The sequence below is a fragment of the Plodia interpunctella genome, chromosome 12, assembly GCF_027563975.2.
Source record: "Plodia interpunctella isolate USDA-ARS_2022_Savannah chromosome 12, ilPloInte3.2, whole genome shotgun sequence".
Taxonomy (NCBI): Eukaryota; Metazoa; Arthropoda; class Insecta; order Lepidoptera; family Pyralidae; genus Plodia; species Plodia interpunctella.
The window spans coordinates 6,450,670-6,470,881 of record NC_071305.1 but is presented as its reverse complement, the minus strand read 5'-3'; the positions used below and the strand labels follow the sequence as shown (position 1 = coordinate 6,470,881).

Below are 20,212 nucleotides of genomic sequence, written 5' to 3'. Positions count from 1 at the left end.
AGCCATGAGGAATACGGCTATGAAGAGTGGCCATAAAATACAGTAGATAGTAGTAGTTTACACGTCGCTTTAAAATCAAGGAGTCAAAAATAAATTCATTTCCCGAACCATCAACTATTCTATGATGGGAATTTATTTAGTTTAGTACAAAATTGCTATTTGAGTCACGATGTTGATTCAACTAATTCCTTAATTACTAAACTAGGATTTTACCCTCAGAAATTCTAATTAAACACCCAAATTGCTTTGACAAATTGCATTTGCCAATCTCACAGTTGAATTCACAATTTCTGTTTGGGAACTTTCCGTTGACATTTTTATAATGTAGGTAGTAGAGCCCGTCCCGGTTTCGCTCGGATAAAACAATATAAATTATATTATGCACCTAAACCTTCCTCGGGAATATAACTGTAAATAAATGCCATTTAAAAATGTGTTTATCGCGTATACATATATATATATATATATACAGATGCTATATTATATATGTAAGGATGTATGTGTTATATATGTGTCGAAAATCAGGAATTACTTAATGTAAAAGATGTATGATCATGAACCTGTTTCTGCATTAATTATTTTACCCATTTTCTATATTGCTTCGTTTTAGAACTTTTAAAACAAAATTTAGTTGGAACAAGTCCTGGAGAGTGGATTTTATGATACAGTTAGAATTTTTTGCTATTTCTGTAGGTGGCCTAACACACAGACCGGATTTGAGTGGCTATTCGTGTCCTATTGTAGTTTTATATAAATAAAATGAAAAACCATGAAAATCGGCAACATTTCAAAAGAAACATTAAAGAGCAGCTAAATATAAAAACTTTTACTACATATAACATTACTTTGTAGTTATCAACTGATTAGTCAAATAAGGGCCAAAATAATTGTCATTTTAACAAAGTGATCTATGGAAATCTGCCCAGCTGATCAACCAAATTTAATTCTAAAACGCCACTACTTTAAAAAAAACAGACTGTTAGTTTAAAAAACAGAGTGTTGTCGCCACTGACGTCGCTGCCGGTTGTTTTACCGACAACACGTGACACATCGATTTCAAGAGTGGTGGTTGGTGGAGGAGGTTGACAACGCTTCAAAAAATTGGATGCGTTCTGGGTTGCGCAGCCGTCGGGGTTGGTAATATTCAACTGGTAAAATTGGTATCATTTCTGTATTTCTTAAACAATCAATTCAGTGTGATTAAAATTCAAATAAAAAAAAAGAGATAATTGGTTATTCAGATTTCTATATTTTGTGCATTTTCCTTAATCAATTTGTTGAGACAATTATTTACGATGAATAAAGATATTTGTATATTCTGTAAGTATATTACATAGTAAAGGAATAACATTAAGTGTAATGGTTTATTGTGGGATATAAGTAAAATGACTATTTTGTGTGTATGTGTTTCATTTGGTAATATTAAGCCTTCTATCAAGAGTGTAGTGGATACTAAGTTGCAGAATATATAATATATAAGGATTTCTTATCCTTATATATATTCCGCAACTTAGTATCCTGTATCCACTAGCCTTGTTCTATCACGTGGGTAGGGCCGACTAAAGTTATTTCCCGAGGGCGGGACATGTTGGAATACAAATTACTTTTACCGCCTCGGAACTACTTCTATACAAAGTTTTACGAACATCATAATATGGGAACATGTGGGCTAGATGATAAAGAAACCCAAAGATTTGCTGAGAAATAAATCAATATTATGGGGACCACGGTTTTTGCATGCATAATTTCAAACCTTTGACTCATACTATGTTCACACTGAGCCAACGAATATATTGATATCTTTATTTATCACTATATCACTAAAAAGCTTAGCTCAGCTTGCGGCATACCACTTTATATCTACCAGAAGCTGTCTAAATTGGCGTCTAAGGGTTAAAAAGCCTTGTCCAGGTCATAGCAAAGTCATGAAAATTTTTAGGTTTACATTTGAGCCTTCATCAAAATTCTGAGCGTCACAGTCGAGAAATAAAACCAGCAATACGCGCAAATGAGAGTCCCTCTCTCATCATGCAGAAGGATTACGTTAATTTAAAAAGAATTAAAAAAAAATTATTTTGTGGCTAGGCGATGAAAACCCGCAAAGAGCTTCTCAATCGGTCGCTTCTTCAAAGAATTCAAAGGTTTAGCGATAAATCCATAATACGATCGCATTTCTTCAAAATACCGCGCTAGTTTTCCAACATTTGAAACTGTAAAAAGTGGCTATGAACGAGTTGGTCTCATGAAGAATTCCGTAATAATATATATTATAGATATACCTATTATGTAAACCAAATCAATTTACGCTTGCAAAATATTTTATAATATATGTTTGCATTCATAACGCTTGATATATTTTCGTTTAATAAAATGAATTTATTAATTATATCACAGAAACTGCTGATTATCATTCAAATCAATTCATTTTCATTGAAATGTATAATATATTATTCTTGTTTATTTACTCTTATTAGAGTTAAGGCTGAGAGCATATCTGTTAAACGATTGACTATGAGCAAAAATGTTTCAGACTCGATGTCATTATAAAAACATATGTACCAAATGGTTTTGCCGCAAAAATCGTTGTAAAAAGACCATGAAATCTCCCCTTGATTTTTTATAGGTATTTGTGTAAAAAATCTTAAGCTGGTTCACTAAACACATCTATTAACTATGTAATACCATTTCTGAATAAAGTGGCTGTAACATACAAATAGACAAACAGACGTAACGATGTAAAGGTTCTTTTAACCATTCGGCTACTGAACCCTAAAAACGCTATAAGTTTAGATAAATCTGTAAGCATCGGGCACGGTTTGGAAGCCGTAAAAGAGCATGGTATCGTATCAGTTATCTAACTATTGACTTCAGCTGACAGTAAACCTCTTTTACTCACAGATTTACGATTGTTCAATGCGGTGCTTTTAGTTTGCACTTTAAAATTCAATATCGGTTGGGTTTTACGTGCAGCAAGCGATTTTTAACTGGGTAACTTGTTGTTTGTAAAATTCGTAGTTTTTATGATTCAGTGTAAATAAATCTTTTATTATTATATTAAAATTTATACTTGTGTTTATATATGTAACACAAATGACCTTACTTGAAAATATACTATGCTATAAATAAAGCATACATAATAGATATAAATTCATTTAGTCTGACATTTCCTTTGCATCATCTCATCACATTCAGGACCCAGGATTTGGAGGACTTGCATTGAATAATAATGTTTTCCCGCAGTATGCTCTTGTTAATTACACAGCTAATCATTCCTTATAAATCACTCCGCTCTTTGGTGAAAACCGCATTAATACCTACCCTTTTAGAGGCTCAGTGGGAGAATTAACTACCTATAGTTTACCTATAATTTAGTTTTAATTTAATGTAAAGGTTAAGTTTTAGCGGCGTGTGTTTGTTGCCCTAATATTGGACCATTATCTCTTGTGGATATCCTAATATATGACTAATCGAATTCTCAAAATTTTGTCTATACTATATACTATATTATTATAGAGGTAAGCATTTGTGAGTCTGTATGTTTGAGGCGGGTAATCTCCAAAACTACCCAATCGATTTCAAATATTCTTTCACCATTAGAAAGGTACATTATCCAAGATTGCTATAGGCTATATTTTATCTCAAAATTCCCACGGGAGTGAAGCCCCGGGCAACATCTAGTGGTTAATATTTCCTTTCGATTTCAGAGAACATGCAGTGAGAGTATGCATGAGTATGAGCGGTTAAAATCCAAAACACATTATTTTCTCACTCTCACTCTCATTAAAATGAGAGATGCGTTTCCCAGTTTCTTTCTCAGCTATTCGGCTATCCTGCTTCGTCTTCGGCGTTCCTAATTGTCAGACCAACCAAAACTTCTATCATTATACGTACTCAGAACAAATGAATTATTGTTCCAATTTTCATTAACGAAAAATAAATCAATCTAAACAAACGACCGTTCATTTATTAAAGTAAAATAAAAACAATAAATAATTTTGCAAAGCGATGGGATCCAACGTCAGTCATCCGCCATTTTTCATCGAAGCAGCAAGACATTTGCGCGACTTGGCAGCTTGTAACTGACATTAATCCATCACGGTTACAGCTAGAATGATCCTAATATTTAAGAGTGTGTTGCACCAGTGAACTTGGACGTTAACTTTAACCTGACAGAAAAACGCAAAATACATTTTGTTTTCACAAATGAATGCTTACATAATGAAAGGATTAATAAAGTACTCTAAAATAATCGACATAGAAAAAGACGGCAAAGCTTTTGTGTACCTAACATACAGTGCTGTACTCTGGCGGGATAAATGTACAGTAAGGCTCCCTATTATTGGTAATTTACAAAAAAAAATGGAATATGTATGAGTATTTAAAAGACATAAATGAACAATACTCAACTAAGCTTGTATCGCAGGTCCGAAGGACACAAACACAGAGACGGACCCAACATACCCAGAGCCGCAAATAAATATCTGTGTAACAAATTAGTGAAGTACAATATTCATATTACATTGTACTTCATATGTTATCCAAAAAAATACATTCTTTTGACGTAATATAATTTTCAAAGTGCATAAAAGCATACAAAACAAAATTAAGATTTATTTCCATTCGATTTGAACCACAATTGCGCATAGCACATACAAACTCACCATATTTTTCTTTGTTTACAATCGGAAATGTTTACCTAGCGATATATTTAATTTATCTTAACATCGTAAATAAATGTCCTGTTAGATTCTGAGTTAGATAAATCCGCCCCTTTCGTCCCTATATCGTATTGTGTTCCAGTGATAGAAAAGCTTATTTATTTGCTTTATATTCTTATGTTTATACCAATCTGACGTGTGCAGTGTAGGCAAGTTCTTCTTACATAGTACGATATTTGAGTTTATCAAATGTTTTCTCTTAACCTCAAATAAAGGGTTTATTATTCCATCAAAAAATCAAGTTACGTTTTCAAAATACTCACAATTTATAAAAACGTTATTTTCACTCATTCTTATCTTCGTTTCGGGGCTGTGTTCCCTAAGCCCATACAAAATTATAAGAACATATAAAACTAAATATAATGTAATTATACTTACATGATATTTAGTTTAGCAATTTAGCTTGAAATATCTATAGCATTTGGCAGAGGAAAGCCGACTTTATAACCCGTGAATATAACCCTATAAAAATGTGTAGGTACGTACCTATCTAAAAACGTTGACCTATTTTTCTGGGGAGATTATAGATTTTTGGCAATTGTGTTTTTTTCGTTAAACGTATTAACATAACATCATTGAATGTTTATGTAAAACATGCTTAGACCTATCAATTAGCTTTTTGACTGACACAACCAAAGAAAATAATTAAATGTCACTTTAATTGATCAGTTTTATTAATTACGTGATTTACTGTAAAATAAATGCTTTTTGCTTCCATACAAGCTTCATATATTTTTTTTTTGACAAAAGAAAAATATATCTGAGTTGTAAAGTTGCCAATCGATTACCTCAGTGCCGTGGCACGCCACGCGCCCGTCATCTGGAGGTTCGACTCCCAGAACGGACTAGAATTTGGTCTACCTATATTTATTGATCTTGGATTTGATTCTCGTTTTCTTAATGTTAAGCTTAATCTAGGCTATTAAGTCATTCTCTATCACTCTCGTGACCCCTGTTCCTTTATTCGGGTTATTCGGGGCTGCGATGCTGCGAAGCCCAGCTATGATTGCTCGTCTGTCCTTGGGAATGTTTTTAGTCTATGTTGTTCTAAGGCTGCGTGTATCCCGTAGTCGCCTTAACTTAGCATTCCGTCGAGATGATCATCAGACTGCAGAGGTCGTCATCATATTGCCAATTGAGATTTACTAAGATTCGAATCTTATTCTTGTCCTTCTTGTGTTCGATGTCTTCAATATCAACGAAACCTCCTTTCACATCTTTAAAATATAACGCTTTATATTCATTAGTCTTCTTTAACATAAAACCGTGACATTTTCCCAGTTGATTTACTGAACATTTCAGAACATTAAACGCTGAAGATTAGCGCGGACTATAAAAAGCCATTTAGAGAACAAAACCTGTTGGAAAGTTGTTAAATGTCGTTTTTCATATTAGATGAAAAAAAAAAGATAAATTATTGGTCTCTGTTCGAAATATACCCAGATTCTCGAACCTATACTCGCCCGCTTTTGATAGTTATGTCCTAGCTCAAATATTAGAGTTCTAAGCATATATGTGCACAGATAGATAGTGAGAAGCGACTTGGTTTTATACTAATCATGATGTATTATTTATGGAAACATTAAACCAATTTATTGTCAATTGTTTATTCACAATATCATCTCAACATAAAGATTTGTTATTGGGAGAAAATATATACAGCACCATAACGCCTTCTGTATTTGCAAAACGCTGAGGTGGCATGAAAACCTCATCGACTCGAGCATTACTCCCGCATTCAAGCATAATATGGGAGTATTGTGCAGTGCATGTGTACCATCGTATTTTGCAAAAATGCATCAGTGGTGTATATTTTCAAATCGTGTCAAGTATAGTGGTAATTGAAGCTTTAATTGTTTTGAGTTTGGATCTGTGTAGTAGTCACATAGTATTTGACTATGTGTGAGACATTAACAACACTGATTTTGGAATACTGTTGTTCGTTTCTTTATTTATAACCCCCTTAAATAATGTTCTGTTTAGGCATAGAATAGTTATTTCAATACTGAAAAGAAAAAGATATTTTAAACCGAATTAAAGAATATTTTTATCGTTAAGAATGTGTATGTATTAAGAAATTCTCGAAATAAATAATGAAAATGTAAGTCATTAATATTTTAACATTTCTTATAATATTTCTTGAAGAATGTTATAAATTTAATGTCGTTAGTGTAACTAATTCAATCAAATATTTATTATATATAAATAAAAATATGGGTATAGCTAAAGCATGGTTACCTATTTCATAAATACTACGTTGACAAATCGCGAACATTTAAGCCCATTTTCAAAATCCTCCCAGATTTATACTGTCAGATGAGAAATTTACAAATTTCTCAGTTGTATATCTAATTATGCACAATTTGACACAGTTTCATTTCTGATACATTGTTTTTGTTCCGTGTTGATCTTTTATAATTTAATTTAATTCGTTAATAACAATTGTAAATTCACGAGGTTTGTAAACCGAAAGGCCCCAGGTTCGAACAGCTCTATACAGTGCAGTTTTCATTCTGCTAAAATCTGTAATTAAATTTCAGATTTCTCTAATTTCAGCACAAAGACGGTCTCTAATTTCGCTCTAAAATCATAGAGAGAAAAGCCCTGCTTTTGCGTTAGTACTGGCCGCCCCACCTATTAAATCATTTGACTTAAAGTTTAACAGTGAAAGAACATACAAATTAGAGGGTATTGCTGTAATAAATGGAGACTTAAACGGTTCTTCTCGCTCGCTTTTATCGCACAAGGCGTAGGGCTGTCACCGCAGATGTTAATTAATTTTAAGATAAATGCAAAATATACGCGTTTGTAAGTGACAGTCTTCCTTTATAGCGCTTGCATAATGTTGAAATACGCGCAGTAGCTTTATCCACGGTTTCGTTTGCATTGAAACAAATGGGTAATGCACACGCTATCTTGCGCATTTGCACGATACACACTCTTTATTAACATTTATATTACTATAATTATGTAATGACTAGATGTTGCCCGAGGCATCGCTCCCGTGGGAATTTTAAGTTAAAATATAGCCTATAGCAATCTTGGATAATGTACTTTTCTAATGATAAAATAATTTTTGAGATTGGTTCAGTAGTTTCGGAGATTACCTGCCTCAAACATACAAACTCACAAACGCTTACCTCTTTTTAAGAATAATATAGATTTATAGAAAGATGATCTTTAAGAGAAAGCTCTTAAAGATCTGTGTGAGTTCAGTGGAAAGAATACCGCTAATTTACGATTACATGGACTTGTATACATATATGGGAATGAAAGCATGCATTAAAATTCCATATAATCGCGCTGAGTTCGTGTTGCATACGCACTCCGTGTTCACGGGATATTGACGTCAATCAACAACCAAGATGAAAAGAAAAAAAAATCATCATGTACCTACCTACAAGATGAAATGTTTTCGTTTCATCTTAACATGCACATAATTAAAATGTAATTTTGGCAAATTTTCCCAGCCCTACGTGTTTTCTCGCGAATTTCCCCTAGTTTATTTACCAAGTACGACTTACGTTCGTATAGCTATATTCCATCTTGGATAACAGTACTCTTGCACTCACCGGGTGCTAGCCTTTTAGTACTTTCGTCTCATTTCGCGTGATTCTTGTCAATACCAGTCTTATTGGAACTCTTCCTTAAGTATGGCTTTATAAAGTATTTTTCTTGGCTCGTAAGGTTATGCACTCAAGGCTCATTTTATCTTCTACAACCTTACAATACTATTGTATTGTAAATGAGCCTTTAGGTTGTAGAAGATAAAATGAGTTTTACTCGTATTAGTTATACCAATGTACATACCTAGTAAAAAAAATACTAGCGCAAATATATTTCAGCCAATAAAATATTCTCGCCAATCATAGCGCGTCAAACGCATCCGTTATTCCTGGTCGACAATGACACAGTTAAGATAGGAAGTATTTACCTGAAACAAATAAAATACGAATAAATTTACAGGATTTATCATTTATTAAATGTGTTATTCAAAATACAAATAAATATATGCAGAAGAAATGTTGTGCAGTTGCAATTTCTGGGCATATTTCCGATGCAAAATTTTATTTCATTGAAATATTGTGTTTAACAAATTGTCCATCTTGGTTGTTTAGCAAATTGTCCTAGGCCTGTAGTGAAATAACATAACATTTGTTTTTCAGATTTCAAATGCAGATACCACATTAAGGATGGGTGTACCGTTAATTTTGACATTAACTTTAATGTTCGCAGAAAAACGTAAAGTACGCAATTTTATATTAACGGCAAATTTTAAGGAGGTGCTCTCTTCTTCATAGTCGTATTCCTCATGGCTGAGGGTCGTGGTTATTACGTGGAATGAAACACACACAACAACTTTCTTGGCATTATTAATGGAGTGGTTTGCCTGAGTGTATTGCCTTCTTCATTTCACACACAAGTTAATAAGAATCAACCAGAGTTTCCTCACGATGTTTTCCTTCACCAGAAGTAAGTGGTGAACGATAAAAACTACTATACATGAGTCAGATTGGTATACAAACTCATGTGGCACGACTAGGGTTCGAACCTGAGACCTTTCAATCCACAGGCGGGCGTCTTAACCATTACACCAACACCGCTTCAAGTGCAACTCGACGGAGATTCAACTCAACCTAAATATCAAAAACGTAAAATATGTTAACTTTCAAAGGTTAACTGTTACCTATAATTATTGCTTATAATTATAGTATAGTAGTCAACAGTAGTCAACCCGTTGTACGTTTGTGCTCTTGGCATTTTGTATAAAAAAGGTTAAAAAAAATCTTACTTTAAGCAAAATTTACCTCAGGTAAAATGTTTCTAAGCGGACGAATATACCGGATATATGCCGTCTTGATATCATTGTTTGTCAGAGACAAGGGAACGTCAGCCAGCTGTTAGCTAATAGAAGTACAGACCTGTAGAATGTTTGAATAATTAGCTAAATTCTGTTTTTTTTTACTGGCTCAATTTGTTACTTTTTAATATTTATTTGTTTTGCCAACCGACTGTCACAACAATATATTAAAGTTCTAAACATATTAAACATACTAGCTGTTTACCCGCGACTCTGTCACCTTAGAATAGTCATAATTTATTTTTGTGTATAATGTATTTACCTACGCCAGATTATTAATTTCTATGATCAATATTTTTGTATGATAGCCATTTAAATCGTCATTTGGCCGTCTCTTCAATACAAGTATGTCATATTACAATCAATAAAATATTAATTTTGTGAAATCAACTTATATAAGGTGACCATTAGATTATCCAATAATCGAATATATATTGTATATATATCGGATCGAATATATCAGGATATCTTTATAAGTTGGAAATTAGATAGTATTCCCATAGTAAGGAGTAATGAAGGCAATAGTAAAAAGGGTTGACGACAAATTACTAAATCATCAGAATTCATTTCACACCAATGCATTTATTCTTATAGCTTATTAAAACAAAGTTCGCTGCCACGTCTGTCTGTTCGCGATAAACTCAAAAAGTACTGCACGGATTTTCTTGCGGTTTTCACCAACGTTTAGGTGTATAATTGATTATATATTCACCCGAGCAAAGCCGGGACTGGCCGCTAGTATTTTATAAATCGCTCAGACCTTAATTCCACACAACTTTAATAACTATTGTTATAAAAAGCCACTTAGAACTGACCTTTGAATATATTAAACTGCATACGGTTTCATTTAGGAAAACTACTATAGTAATAAAACGATTCGAAATAAATTATGTTTATGGGTGTTGTGCATTATTTTCCCGTCAAGTTCATGTTGCAACGGCCATTACGGTGGAATGAAATTGGTTGTATTTGCATTTCAAATGGATTGACTGTTTTTTAGAATTTTTACAGCTGAAAAATAAAAATTTGGAACCTAATTCGTCATGTCATTTTATGTGGTCAAAATAATGAATTTAATACTACATATACCATAATAAAATATTATATTATAAATAAGTTATATTCGTTAATATCGGTATTAAAAATACTCTATGTCACTAAGTAATAAAGTAGCTACGAAAGAGTTTTGGAAATAGGTCTTATGTTCCGAAAATTACCCTAAACAGAAACTGTAAAAAAAATCCATTTTACAATATTGGTATCGATGTAATACTTACAAAACAATAAAATTTCCTTTTGAATATAAATCCGATCCTCAATCCACGCTGCTCGCTACAAATCAATGTTTAAGGGTTACAGGATTTATATTCCTATAATATAATGTAGGGTTCAACATAAAATGTCCTAGCCCATGCAATCCATCTCATATTGACGACATAATAAATGGAAAATATCCAATACAACATTCTGGATTGGTATCAATAAACTTTTTTTATTTCCGTATGGCGATGGGCGAGGAACGCTGGCATATTTTTTGTTTAAATTTTTTTGGTAGATACATTTTTTTACAACTGAGCTGTTTTTTGTATTTTTTACTCGTTAACCAATGCAAATTCAGGTTTCGATTTAAATTTTATCTCTACACGTTTTCATGCACAAATATTGAAGAAAGTATTTATTTATAAAATCTTGAATTTAAGAAAAATATATCTGGATAAAAACAGTTAAAGTGCACAATGCAGTTAGCGTACAATGTGCATAAGCCATTAACTATTATATGAAATATTTGATCACATAAATTGGATTTATATCTCCTTTTCATATTCCAATTAAATTAAAAAATACTTGTCCTAATTCAAAAAGCAATTTCCACTATTACGTTGCCCTTCATCAAAAAATTCACAGAAAAACTGGTGTTTTAAAAATAAAACACGGTTAGTTATGAATGTGAGCAAATTCCCAACTGCGGCTCGTTTGTGCTCATCATGCTGTAATGTTTTTAAAAAGTTTATTTTATAGCATTACCAGCCAGTAACACCCGTTGTTTTTTTTTAAATAATTTCTATTTTATTATCAATAATGTATTGATTACAATATATTATTATTACTTACTGCCAAAAAAAAAACAGTTTCCACAGTATTTCTTTAACAAATGTGACGTTTTAAAAGATTTTTTGACTAGACATATTTAATTTGTTTTATTAAGCAGATTACTATTGGAATAAATTAACTACTCGACGCTGTGAAAAAATTATGACTTGATATTACTCGATAACTTTTACATGATTATGGCATTATAAATAGACTTAAGAGACAAAAATATCAACATAAGGGTGAGAAAACAAAGCAAGAATCAAATCGGAGTGGGCTGGATGTACAGACAAAAAGTAGACTCAGGATGTAAAGGTACGATATTAAAAAGATAACAACTGCTCAAAATTAAAATTTGAAATTTGGCGATAACTGATTGATGGACCCTAAATATTTGCTTGAGGAAATCTGAAAAGAAGAAGTGAATTTTTCATCAAAACACTCCCCATATAAAAAATAATAAAATCTTTAAAAATAACATTCGATTTTTACAAGTAAGTACACAATAGCTAAAAACGTCACGATTCAATGAACATACAATGTTTAGCGATATCTCGACATGACCTACTGTGGGACTGAAAAGGTTCCGAGTCGAGCATCGAACCTGCACTAATGTGCTAATCGATGAGCCACATTTCCTGCGCTAAGTGTGCCGCCATCCCAGCTCCTAATACACTTTATTTGACAAAGACTTCTGACATTAGAAGGGACAAATCATATGCAATAATGAAATACGAGTATGTATGTCTGTTCGGGACAGAAGCTAAAACAGTATAAAGCACAGTGCTAACTATTTTCTCACCGAACATGCAGTACTAGATTATGACCGCGTGAGATTTACACTTAGATTTCATTTTCCGGGATGAAAGGTACCCTACATGTCCTTCTCCATACTTCAACACATGTATGCAACAATTTAAGTTTAATGGTTGAGCACATAAAACATGAAGAGGTAACAAACCATCCTACTTTCGCATTAATATTAAGGATATAGTATAACTTTAATAAAATAAATATATTTCGTTCGTTTCCCGTTCAACCTATAAAAGTACAAAATGGTTAATGATTAATAAATAATTTCATGGCAGATTTCCCGACGATGTTTTTCTTTACCGGCTTTTAAACGGACTCATTTTGATAATTTATAGTTATTTACATCAAAAACTGTTAGTATTGTATAACCACAAAATGATCTTGCCATATTCTGTTCTCTTATGTCTATCGTTTTGGGGTCGCCTGCTCTTAATAATTGAATATAAGCCTTATGACTAAGCAATAAGAGCGGCAGTATCGGAATAACTTCGTTAATTTTGCTCTTATGTTCTTTCAATTGTAAGTTATATTTATATTCAACTAAAGCGGTCCGACCTGGCGTCGCTCGGATAAAAATATAGTAAATCATACATCTAAATCTTCCTCAGGAATCACACTATTTATTGGTCAAAACCGCATGAAAATCCGTGTTGTTTTTGAGTTTATTGCAAACGGACAGACATATGCAGTAGATATAGAATAAGTAAGGAAGATATTTTTGAAATCATTGCCACACACTTATGTTAGTAATAGAAATATTTATAATATTTTCTATAATTCTGTACTTAATAAAGGTATTTCAGATTTTCCAAAACATATAACGTTTGTTTATATCACACAATGCTAATTATTACACACTCTCTTAGATGAGTTTCACAAATATAAATTTCTTTAGCGTTTAATAAATATTTCATGTATAACTATAATATATTTAAAGTCAGCCAATCTGAAAACATAGGTATTAATTATATTATCAGATCTGCGGTAGATACTAATGTTAATCTAAATGCGACTTTCATACCTGAAGTCTAGTCAAGAATTAAAGTCCTAAAACTCCCAATCGTTTATTCCATTATTTATTTCAATTCGAAAAAAAAGGGGTATCTAGAATTTCTGTTGGAATCCAAAACATTTTTATTACAACGTATAAAAGCGAATAGTGCCAGTAATCAATTGGAAATATGCAAAAGGATCGAGTGAAACATCAAAAGCAGTAACTGAAAACATTTGTACATACATAAAATAGATAAAAAATGTTTTTCGGTTCGTTTTCGGCCTGTGTCAACGCCAAAATCGCGTTCATTTCAACATATTTTGCCCGCCATTTTGGAATCGAAATTCGCGATCGCGACCCTCCCATTAGATAAATGGAGAGAAATGGGACTATATTTACTCATTTTTAACCCATATTTTTTTAGAAATGCGCATTATATCTATTTTATACATATATTATGACTTTCGGAAACCACTTTGTGTTGTCTACACAAAATCGTCTGATATGTAAGGTAATAACAAAGACTTTATAATATAACTTCCTATGAAATTAACAATTTTTTTTGTTGTAACGAAATCATTTTCAATGTGTCGAATGTCTTTTCGTTTTCAACATTTCCAGTAAATAAAAATATACAAACAAAAATGCAGTAAAAAAAAACGTTACATTTCAATATGCTTTAAGAAATTTTGTAAATGAAAATTGAAATTTCTGTTTCCTTCAGTTGGAGATAGATAACAACTGAGCAAAAGTAATTAGAAGGAATGGTTGTTTGTATTAACATCAAAAACAGCTGTGGCGTTATCTTGTTACTCTCTACCTATGTGGATGTGAAATTCAAAAGCAACGGACCCCTACTGCTAGCTTCTTGTTAGAAAATTTTAGTTGAAATTACCCTTGTTTGTTAACAAGGATAATTTAAATTAACATGTTCTACATCAAAGGTTATTGTTTTACAATATAATAATAGTACAATGATAACAATCTGGCAACTAGAACAGCGGTATATTCAAAATAATCCAACGAATATTTATTTAAATCTCGATTTGCAATGAATTTCGATAAGTAGATAATGATATTTTTATATTCTTTGGAAATATAGGTATATTTCCATAACAGAGTTAAAATTAATCAAAAAAGTTATTGTAAGAAATTTTGTTGTGCACAGACGTAATATGGATAAAATTTACGACCAAAATTGTAGTGTCATAGTATTCCGTGAAGTTGCAAGTTTAAGTCCTCATGCGAATTAGTAACTTAATTTTTGGCAACAGCTCTAGTATTGCAGTTAAGAACTTGCACCGTTTGCAGCTTCTTCACTAACTACTATAAATAATTATCCGAAAGCAAGTAAATGGTAGGGGCCAAGTATTTGAACTGCGGCGGAATTTGCCCCGAGTTACGCTGACAACGCGAACTTTGCCGATAATTATCGTGAAATATGTCTCCTAGCGACAACTTACTATGAAATGCATGACTTTACATAACATCTCTTATATAATTCGCTTTGATGAGGTTGCTATAGATATTATCGTTTTGACGACCTCGGTGACGCAGTGGTAAAGTGATTTCCTCTGAACCGAGAGGTCCCGGGTTCGATCCCCGATCGGGTCATGATGGAAAATGATCTTTTTCTGATTGACCCGGGTCTTGAATGTTTATCTATATACGTATTTGTTATAAAAAATAGTATCGTTGAGTTAGTATCCCATAACACAAGTCTCGAACTTACTTTGGGGCTAGCTCAATCTGTGTGATTTGTCCTAATGCTATATTTATATTTATATCGTTTGAAGGATACCCTCCCGTGGCTATCCTACGAGGTGACTAAAGTACACATAGCCTTTGCTATCTAAGCAACAATAATATTCCCAAGGAAGGCTGTCGTCAGGCCCGACCGATTGTGAAATGATAACCGTATCTTCAACATTTTGAGATTTATTTTTTACAGTAACACCTTCCCATTGGTATCAGACGAGTATGTTAAGATTAAGTTAGACTTTAAACACAGGGATATTTATAGTAATAATCTTTAGGGTGATCGCTAAAATAATCGGGTCGGGTGACTATGGAGCGGTTCAATCCACGGCTCCTCTGTTGTCTTGACCAAACTGTCCCTCCTCCTGCCCCTGAAAAGACCCTAATGAGGCCAATGACAAGGCAATTTCTGTGGTTATATAATATGTCTGCTATTTCTACTTGAAAATAAGAATCATAATAATACATTGTCACCCAAACTAAATTTCAGCTCTAATTCGTGAACAATTTTTTTATTAGGTATATTATGAAGGTCTTTTCATTTAAGTTTCTTTAAATTCGCAAAGACGCAAAACATAACATGTACAAAGAGACAAACCAATCAAGCAGTTAACATGAATCCAAATTCTCAAAGCCAGCCCAATCCTAAGCCATATAAATAACACATAAAGCATGGCTACCCAAATGGCGAAACGAGCTAAATTTCCACCGATTGCAACCGATGCAACGCCCCTTTCGTGTACGGTTATAAAACTCAGCTCATTTAAAATTCAGCCCATGTCGGTACGAACCGCAATTAGTATGGGATACGGTTGCAAACTACCCGATTTACAAGGTTTAAGAGAAACTAGCACGTTCCGCGGATTAATTTTTAATTTATGCATCACGCCAGGTGACTGGGTTTTTTTTTATTGTTTTTTTTTGTTGTTGTTGTTAACGATCGAATGTTGCCGAATCTTAAATAGTTTTTAAGACATTTGAAGTTAATATTGACATCAGACTCAGATTGAGTCCCACGGACCAAGTGGAAAATGCTGAATATTTGCCGTTTCGGATTCAAAATTTGGGATTTGGGAAACGGCTGAAATTATATTAATGATGATAAAAATTACAACTTTTATGAAGATAATTATCCTTTTTTCTCAAACACTTTTCACTTTAAATAATCCAAAGCAGTGTGGCTCTGACGGTAATATATTTCAACTTGCTGACGTATAAAAGTACTGATTCCCTCCATAAATTTCCTAGATTTATACATGATCCGTTAGTTTTAGTTGCCAGCTTCAGTTGTGAAGCCGTTTGCGTTATTGCAAGTCTTGAAACTGCAAAGAAAAATAAATTATACATATTTTGTTAAAATACTGCTATGAAACTTAAGGTATACAGATTTTCTATAATAACTACATTATTATAATTTTCAAAGCATTTACTTTGAATATTGTATTACGTTAAAACTTTGTATAGGTAATAAAAGATTTTCGTCAATACTTTATAGAGCTACAAAGTTTGCCATTGAAATGTTCAAGCATATATACACATTATTTTTATTATTTGAGACATTCTAAATAATCTTATTTGCACTTCTATCAATCGAAAACATAGATCGACAAAAAAAACCCTTGAAATCAATAAATAAAAACAATATTTTTCAACTAAACTAAGAGACGAACTTGTAAAATGGGAATAAACGCACGTTCAAATTTAATTTCTATTCAAACATTTTCAGAATCATTGTGTTATTAAATAAGCATGTAATGAGAACACAGCGGAGTTTGCGAGCGATTAAAATTAAACTTAATTAATGAGTTGCTGATCCCAGTATTAAAGCTAGTACATAAATAAAGTTTCTCTCTGCTATAGACTAATATATTTATTTTCTCATTTTAGATATGAGTGACATTACACATTAATTACAATACACAGAGTTCAAAATCCATACTAATAATATAAAGAGAAAAGATTTGTATTTTTGTTTGTAATTAATAAACTTCTGGGCCGATTTTGATGAAATTTGGCACAGAGATAAACGAAACCTTCAGGAGTGACATAGGCAACTTTTTATTGCGGTTTAACCCGAGCGATGCCGGGGCGAGCCGCTAGTGTGCAGTTACCCGTAGAATTCTTTTTTAACGTGCCTTAAAAAGCGCTTATGAGGATGAGGCCTGCGACTGGTTGTCCTCCATCCCGACGCGACGCACGCGTAAATATCATACCAATGTTATTATGTATGTGTCCTATATTATACAGGGTACAGGCAAATATAACCATCCATATAGGTATTTTATATTGGTATGTGCATGTCATTTGAAACGTCCGAGCATAGGCAGAGCACTGCCCTGGCAAGGCAAAGGAAAAGAGACGAACTTTTTCATCTCATTATATAAATTTCACTTGCTTCCGGCGAAGGAAAACATCGTGAGGAAACCTGCACACTGGTTTATTTAACTTGTATGTGAAATGGAGAAGGCAATGGCAAACCACTCCATTACTAATGCCACGAAAGTTGTTGTGTGTGTATAATACCACGTAATGACCCTCAGCCATGAGGAATACTATTATGAAGAATATAAATTTCGTCCATTCATTCGATATTTCGCAACACTTTGTCACAAACAACTTGTTTTATAACCAACAATAAAGTGTTCATGAACTGAGTTTGCAATACAACAGCGGCCCACAGGGAAGTCAAAGTTGGACCATAAACAAAAATTCGCTGCCAAGGTCAACACTGCGCTCAATGACCTCATGTGTACAGACCTAACTATCATAACTTTATTACCACAAATTTTTGACGAAAGCGTTGTCGAGTTTGCTTTTAATTTCAGGTACAGTCATCATTATTCAATGCAAACGAGCCGCGCTGTAACCGCGCCGTAGAGATTCATGCAGGGTAATTTGATGTGCTGTTGTCTGTACAAGAGCATAAAACAGATTAATTTTTAATTTTCAACGTTAATAGATCATAAAGTCATCGCTCATGTTTCATTAGATTGTGCGAAATATATTTTACAATTTCAATAATTATAACGTAGTAAGTAATCATTGAAATGAATATTAGTTAATTTCACTCTATTACATTTTATATCAAATCATTTATTTGGATATTACATCATGCCAGATAGGATTGCCATTATTGTATCTTACATAATATATCTTTTTGAACTTACATTGTCAAAAAGTTAAATAAAAACCGTGTTATAATTTTCTGCTATTTAAAACATATATTGAGTTAACAAATATTAAAGCTCACTATTAGAAAACATCTGTAACTAACACTCAAGCCGTTTCAAACCAATCTCTATATAACCATAGTAATCTAAAATGAGGTAAACAGCCACAAGATCCGCTGAGAATACATATCAAGAGCGAGCACGGATGAACACAAATATGTGACTGAAAACGAGAAAACCTTGGTCGGTCCCTAAGCGTCACAGCGTTTATGAACTGTAAGTGGATTCAGAGCATGATAAGTAGTTTCGAGTACATTACATCCCTGCGGGGTTGTCAAATTCGCAAACAAAATTTCATGGTCAAGGTCAACAGCGTGTGTACCAGCCTAATATTGTTACGAATTTTTGGCTACACGCTGTTGTGGAGTCCCACTGTGTTTTCCGGTGCAGCGAGCCGAGCAATATAATTTGTTTGATATTCTCGTTATAAGGGCGCTTTGCATAATATGTATCCCTCATTTTATGGGTTAATGGTATCAGAAAGGGGGCGTTTGAGTGGATTAATTCTATAACGATACGTGCTTTCGCATATTTATATAGAATGTAAACAGTTCTTTAATAAGCTGGGCTTTTAATATTAAATTTCATATTTTGCTTTTTTGGTGGCGTAGTTAATTTTATAACCCAAAAATAAGTTCAAAAGATTAAGCTCAGTGTTTATTCTATAATACCTAAAATAATCAATTAAATTACTTTGGATTCACATTTAAAAAAAAATGCTTTGTCTTCGTTAATTGTTAAAGAAATTTCATATTATGTATGTTAGCTTTTACCCACACTTCACTTGCGTTTATTAGTATTTATTGCGTGCGCTCATTAATTCTTATTGCAAATGTTTCGGGTTCTAAGTAATGATGAAACATATACCATATTTTATGTTATCCATACAACTGTTAAAACTGCATCAAATTATATCCAGTAGTTTGTGCGTGATGCGCGAACAAATACACTGAAAGACAGACAAAATTTCTACAAAAAAAATGTCTAGGCTTCTGTTACTTAGTCCCATAATTATTTTTCTGTGTAACTATATAGAAAAAAATTATAGAAGATATAGATGGGACTAAGTTATAGAAGCCACAACAGCCAATTTTGACAATAAATAACACAATAAGAAATAATGTGTACATTTTTATTATATGTATATGATTTTAGATTTCACACACATGGCCCTTATGTATAACTTTATCATTACCAAATCATGTTATAAAACAAACTTTAATCTCCTTCACTAACACATCACATCACAAATCTGTTCGGACTTTAGACCTGCTTCATAAACATGAAAATGTTTTTGTGTTACCTTCAGTTACCTATGTCATTCGTAGACTACAGTACTATAGAAAAACCTTTTAGTTTATCCTTTTACGTGGCTTTGAAATTAACTTTCAAAGTGTATACAGAAGAGGAATGAAAGTCCGGTGAGCTCACTGCGGTTGATTATAATTTGGCAAGCAATTACTCTATTTCCACGTAAATGTTGACATTTCTAGAACAAATTACGCTCGTAATAACTAAATAAATAATTGCTCAATTATCGAAAAAAATCACAACACCAAGTATACACAATATACATAAATCATCTTAGTTAATGGTATGCAAATAATATTTGTGTGTCTTTCGCATGGCTGAAAATAATGTTATTAGGTATAAATTCGAACAATTAAACGAATCCTTTGCAAACATAATTAATAAACTATTGATGAACAATGTATATAGATATAACAAGGTAATATAACATGTATGT

At 32.7% G+C, this 20,212-nt stretch overlaps 1 protein-coding gene across 2 annotated transcripts in view; it reads right to left on the bottom strand.

The window, feature by feature from the left end:
- Positions 1 to 20,212, bottom strand: part of LOC128674461 (dopamine D2-like receptor) — a 155,513-nt gene that overhangs the window by 105,057 nt on the left and 30,244 nt on the right. The window lies entirely within an intron of this gene.